The sequence below is a fragment of the Sarcophilus harrisii genome, chromosome 2 (genome assembly GCF_902635505.1).
Source record: "Sarcophilus harrisii chromosome 2, mSarHar1.11, whole genome shotgun sequence".
NCBI classification, from domain to species: domain Eukaryota; kingdom Metazoa; phylum Chordata; class Mammalia; order Dasyuromorphia; family Dasyuridae; genus Sarcophilus; species Sarcophilus harrisii.
The window spans coordinates 614,322,459-614,329,160 of NC_045427.1; the positions used below are offsets into that span (position 1 = coordinate 614,322,459).

Here is a 6,702-nt window from a genome sequence, read left to right on the forward strand (position 1 = left end):
GACGCCAGGCTGTGCTAGGCTGGGCCAGGAGGGGCGTGCAGGAGCCTCGCTCCTCGGGGCTGCCCGGAGGCGTGACATTCAGCTAGTTGGGCGCTTTCGAGCCCACTCCGCTGCCGCGGGCCCGGGGGCTAAGCTGGGGATGGGACGGAGGGGGACAGAGGGGGCTGAGGCTGGGGGCGCACGAATGGCCGCGGCTCCATCTCTCGCCCGGGACTGGCATGGGAGACCCCCGGGGGGAGCTGGGGCCCCTTCCAGCCCAGCATCAGCGGTGGGTCAAAGAGGGAGGGAAAGGGGAAGGAAAGAGGGAAGAAAAGAAAGGAGGAAAGGAAGAAGGCTGCCTTACCCTGCCTGCCCAGCCTCTTCTGGCCGAGGCCGGATGGCTGGCTCTCTAGGGATGGAGTAGGGAGCGGGCAGCATCCGCTGCTAACTTTCTCCTCCAGGCGCCCTCTGGAAGGAAGGTCCCCTGGGGGGGACCCGCGCCCGGAGCCCGGGAGCCCTCTCGCCTTCTCCGTCCTGGGCTCCGCTCGCACCTCCCGGGCCCGGGGATCGGCTGGGGCTAGGAGATCACCGGGCCAGGGGAGGAGGCGCCGGCGGCGGCGGGGGAGCCGAGGAGGGGCCGCCTCGCCCGGGTCCCATGTGCCCGGGGCTCCGAGGGGCTGCCGGAGCCAGTCCGTCCCGCGCAGCAGCGTCTGCTTCTCCCTCCCCGGCTCAGGCCGCTACCGAGCTTTCTCCGGGCGGCGGATTCTTGAACCCCTTCCAAGACGCCTGGGGATCCCTCCTCCTCTTCCTCTCTCCCCACCCCGCTCCCTTTCGCGCCCGGCAACTTGGGAACCGTTCGCAAAGTTGGTGCTCTGGGCTGGGCGCTCTGGAGCCGAGGCGGCCGCGGCACAGAAAGGAAGAGACCCGAGAAGGAGAGTTTTCCAGCCCCGTGCCCCCTCCTCCGCCCTAGGCCTGCCGCCCCCCTTCCCGAGCCCAGCGCCCTAGCTCCCACCCCACCCCACCCCCGCCTCTGGGGAGCGGAGAACGAACAAGGACCCCTGTATGGGCCTTTGTTCCCTGCGCGCCTCCCGGGCCGGCCGGCCCTGCACCCCCCTCCTTGGGCTGCCTCTCCGAAGCCTCTCCCTGTTCCTCCCCGCCCCTCAACTGAACATCCTGCTCCTTCAATGGACACGGGGGAATCCCTCACGGCCAGGGGAAAAAAAAAGGGTTTTTTCCCCCCTCCTACTTCTTTCTCCCCAGCCTCTAGTCCTTGTGAAAATCCTCAGGGCTCTTCGAAAGTTTCAAAGTCTCCCTAATCTGTGTCACGTTCTCCCACTCACCCCAATTCCCTACACGGAGGCCAGAGGAGCTCTGCTCAACCCTTTGGGACTTCTACTCTCAAAGGCAAGATTAGAGTCTAATTCTCCTACTAAAGTCTTTCAGACCTCAGTGCATTTGGGAAGAGACCCTGGGTGGGTGAAGGTGAAGATTACACTAAAGGAGCATAAATTGTGGTGGCCCCCACCAAACTGGAAAGTGCATTTTCCTCCCAGCAGGTGCTTATATAAGAAGGAAGGAAGGAAGGAAGGAAGGAAGGAAGGAAGGAAGGAAGGAAGGAAGGAAGGAAGGAAGGAAGGAAGGAAGGAAGGAAGGAAGGAAGGAAGGAAGGAAGGAAGGAAGGATTCAAATCCAGAGCTCACTTATATGTCTAATAGTTCAGGGCCTGCAGATTCACAAAGGTTGTTCCTCAGATGTAATCCAAGAAGATGTCTGTTCCCCACTCCCCCCACCTCTTCTTTGTCTACCCCCCTTCTCCCTTTCAGCCATGTCAATTCACTTTAATATCTGGAGAAAGGAGACTAAGTCAAATTTCTGGACTGAATTGATTCTGGAACTTGTAGCAAGTTACTTCATATTTCTGAAACTGATTCCTCAATTGTAAAATGAGAAAACTGGTTTAGAGGATCTCTAGTGCCTTTAACTTTCAGTTCTAAATCCATGATTTTCTCACCCACCCACCCAGAGTACCAGGAAGCTCAGACCTTGGACCCTCTGATCTCCAGGTTCCAATGCTTGACTGAGCAGCTCTCTAGGTCAACCCAGGATGAGAAAAAAGGGAGAAGTGGAAGCATTGGATTCTGAGATTCCCAGTGCATTAGCTGAATTGGCAAAGAGCTCCTAAGAATTAGCAGCCTTCTTTGTGTGTTTCACATTAATGCTGTTAGCATCAGTGTTAACATCAATGATTCATTTTACTTATATCCAATTGATGTCAAGGGAATTGTAGATAGACATGACCTAATTCATCCTTCTATTGAGTATTCCAGTGATTATTTTATTTCTGTGCATCTGAAGCTTTATGCTATATAGTATAGGGTATATATATTTTCTATCAGAAATACCAAAAAACAACAATAAATTAGTCAATTCTTTCCCTATTCATTTACATTGTAGATATTAGTTCTATTTAAAAAAAAAAAAAAAAAGTGGGGCAAGTAGGGCAAGTTGGATAAAGCACTAGTCCTGGAATCAGGAGGACCTAAGTTCAAATATGGTCTCAGATACCTGACATTTAACTAATTGAGTGACCCTGGGCCCGTCACTTAACCCTGATTGCCTTGCCAAAAAAAAAAAAAAAAAAGTTCTCCGGATGCATTTGTTCATTTAAAATGCAATATTTCTAGATTCACCATTCTCCCTTCTCTATATCAAAATGAATCTTTCCCTTATAAAACTGACAACAAAATAATTAAGGAAGAACAATGCAATCACAATCGATACAATATCTGACACTTTGCCTCCCAAAGTTTATCCCTTTCTTCTGCTGAGAAGTCAGAAGTCAAGAGTTTCATTATCTGTCGCTTAGATTTAAGGCTGCTTTTTTCAGCTGGTGTTCCTTTTTTTTTCTATTTTTGTAGTCATTATATATATATACATATATACACACACATATAAATTTATATAATGTAGACATAGATCTCTATATATGTATACATATATACATAAAATATATAAAATATATGTGCGTGCTCTTCTTTTGAGTCTGCTCAAAGAATTCTGAAGTCTTCCATATCAGTTCATGCTGATCTTCTCACATTTCTCCATGTCCTTTCAAGCTATCATTTCTTTTTATTTATTTTTGGTCGTACTTCTTGCTCATGTGCAGATTTTCATTCTTTTTTGGGGGGGTTGGATTTAATTTATTTATTTAATATTTTCCCCAGTTACATGTAAAACAATTTTTTTTTTTACATTTGCTTTTAAAATTTTTGAGTTCTAGGTTCTCTTCCTTATCCCCACCCACAATTAAGAAACCACATGTGAAGTTATGCAAAACATTTCCATAAAAGTCATGTGGTGAAAGAAAACTTAGCTCTCCCACCCCTAATGATAAATAAAACTTTTTTAAAAAGAAAGAGAGAGAGAGAGAGACAGAGAGAGAGAGAGAGAGAGAGAGAGAGAGAGAGAGAGAGAGAGAGAGAGAGAAAAAATGCTTGAATCTGTATTCAGACACAATCAGTTCCTTCTCTGGGTAGAGATAGGATTTTTCATTATAAGGTCTTCAGAGTAGTCATGGATCATTATTCTGCTGAAAATAGCAGTCAAGCTATCATTTCTTATTGGACAAAAAAAATTCCATTATATTCATATTCCCCAGTTTGGTCCTTAATTCCCCAATAGTTTTAAACATTCCTTGTTTCACAAGAAAAACCATAAGTTTTATCTTATAGATGGATTGTTTTGTTTTGAGTTGGACACCAAAACATACTGATTGCCACACTAAATTAGCTCACAGGACCATAGATTGGGAGTGTGAAGGAACAAGAATATTATCTAGTTTAACGCCCTCATTTTACAAATGGGGAAACAGAGCCTCAAAGACTCAACAGGCAACAAGTAGCAGAACTGAAACAGAATAAAGGAAGCCTGTTTTCCCTGGTTCCAAGTTGTCCAAGTAACGTAGGGAGAATAATGTTTATAATTTTGCTCTAAAATAGAACAAGGTTGTGACTAATAACTGTAGGCAGGGCAGCCTAATGGAAAGAGAAATGATTTGTAAGGTAGAAAACTTAGGTTTCACCCTTGACAACTCATGTGAATCTGGACTCAGCCCTTGTCCACTCTATGTTATCATTTCAGAAGCAACTAATCATGATGAGGCAATATGGCATAGTGGAAAGAGAATTGACTTTTGGAAAAAATAACCTAAGTTTCAATCATTAGTTTGCTACTTAGTAGGCATCTTTCCTTAAGCAAGTCATTTTAATTCTGAAACTAGTTTTTTTTTTTTTTCAATCTGAAAAGTGGGGGATAATAAGACTTATTCTATGCCCCTCACAGGATTACTCTAGGGAAACCAAATCAAAATATGACTATTCTTCACTTTCCAGCCTCTTTGTTTCAGTTGGCCAGGCAGAAGCCAGAGAGGGTTCTTTCCCTTCAAACCAGCTCGGAATGGCAAGGGCGGCCTGGCAGCTGAGCTTCATTGCAATGTTGCCCAGGAATGACATCAGAAAAGAAGCAAAGGGTATGGGTTCCTATGGTAACCAGAATGCCCTGAGCTGCTTAAAAAAATAATAAAATAAAATAAGCCATCTGATTCTAATTATCATACTGGAGATTTAGATATCTGCATTGTGGTCCAAGCTGGTGATGTGTCTACTGCGTCATTATTTTTTTTCTTAAGGCACTTGTATTGGGAGATTAACTCCTACAATGCTGATGTATAGGTCTACCATTGCTAGTAATAAGTAATAGCCAGAATTATATACTAGAGGGGCAGCTAGGTGGTGCAGTGGTTAGAGCACTGGTCCTGGAGTCAGGAGAACCTGCATTCAAATTTGACCTCAGATACTTACTAGCTGTGTGACCTTGGACAAGTCACTTACCCCAATTGTCTAAAAAACGATTGTATATTAGAGGAGTACTAGTTTTCGTAAATAAATGAATAGCAAATCCTTGAACTACAAACATATGCCTCAAAGATAGTTAGGTGCTAGATGTGAATTCAAGTCCTGGCTCAAATGCTCACTAGCAGCATGACTGAGGCAAATTATTAATCTTTCTGAATTTTGAAGACTAGTGGTCTCTTCCAGTGCTAAATCCTAAGATTTCCTGATCTAAAGCAATCTTCAAAGTTCAACACACATATTTTTCTGGAAAGAAGCATGATCAGTTATCATTATTATTACTATTTCCCAGACGCAGTATGGATACACAAATATTTTAAAACATTTAAAATAAATGTCATCTTGAACAGTTATAATTTCCAAACCATATGAAATAAAAAGCTCTAAAAGCATAAGGACCTAGTAGAGGAAACCAAAACCGTATAGTAAAAGAAAAAGGTATGCTTACCTCTTTTTCCAGTGGAGTTGTCCCAATGATGCTTTCATTGTCTACAAAAGAAGAGCCTGTATCCTGACACTTTTGGAAATCAATCATAGTCCATTTCCAATGGTCTTGTGATGAAAAGAGTACCAGAGTACCCAGAGACAGGACTGTGGGAAATGAGTGTGGATCACAACATAGCATTTTCACTCTTGTTGTTGTTTGCTTGCTTTTTGTTTTCTTTCGCATTTGTTTCCTTTTTGATCTGATTTTTTTTGTGCAGTATGATATTTGTGGAAATATGTACAATTGCATATGTTTAACATATATTGGATTACTTGCCATCTAGGGGAGGGAATAGGGGGAAGGGAGGGAAAAATTGAAAAACAAAGTTTTACAACAGTGAATGTTGAAAATTATCCTAGGTATATGTTTTGAAAATAAAAAGCTTTAATTAAAAAAATACATCATAGTAAATGTTGGAGGGGATGTGGAAAAACTAGGACACTAATGCATTATTGGTGGAGTTGCAAAATGATTCATCCACTCTGGAGAGCAATTTGGAACCATGCCCAAAGAGCTATAAAACTGTGTGTACCCTTTCATACAGGAAGTACCCCTACTGGGTCTGTATCCCAAAGAAATGGACTCACGTGTTCAAAAATGTTTGTAGCAGCTTTTTTTGTAGTGGCAAAGAATTAGAAAATGAATAGAGGCCCAAAATTTGGGGAACAGTCAAATGGTATATGAAAGTAATGAGATATTATTGTTCCATAAAAAATTATGAACAAGCTGATTTTAAAAAAGGCCTGGAGAGATTTCCATGAACTGATGCTGAGCAAAGCAAGCAGAACCAAGGGATACATTGTACACAATAACAGCAAGACTGTGTGATGATCAACTATGACAGATTTGGTTCTTTTCAGTGTTTCAGTGATCCAAGGAAATCACAATAAACTTTGGATGGAAAACACCATCTGGATCCAGAAGGAGAACCATGGAGACTTAATATAAATCAACACATGCTGTGTTCACTTTTTCTCTCTCTCATGGTTTTTCCTTGTTGTTCTGAGTTTTCTCTCCCAATGTGATATATATTGAAATATGTAAAAAAATAAATAAATAAAAAGAATGTACACATTTAATTAAAAAATATGGTTTTTTACATGTAACTGGGGGAAATAAAAATTTTAAAATAAAATAGAAATCCATCATAGGAGTCACCTGCATAATCCTACATGAAGAATAATAGTAGGATATTGACTTGTCCCAGTATGGTTTTTCTTTGAGTTCCACTGAATACAAGTGAGAAAATGAAATAATATATAATGCATGTTGATATATTATTTATGATTAATAAATAGCAACCATCATCTATATCGGGCTTTAAAG

At 42.5% G+C, this 6,702-nt stretch overlaps 1 protein-coding gene across 1 annotated transcript in view; it reads right to left on the minus strand.

Annotated features, from left to right (window-relative positions):
* CHST3 (carbohydrate sulfotransferase 3) overlaps positions 1-978 on the minus strand; it is a 61,935-nt gene extending 60,957 nt beyond the window's left edge. Inside the window, exon 1 of the mRNA XM_031956545.1 lies at positions 344-978. The gene's annotated coding sequence lies outside the window, so the exon portion shown is untranslated. The remainder of the gene's footprint in view (positions 1-343) is intronic.
* Positions 979-6,702: the final 5,724 nt, after the last annotated feature.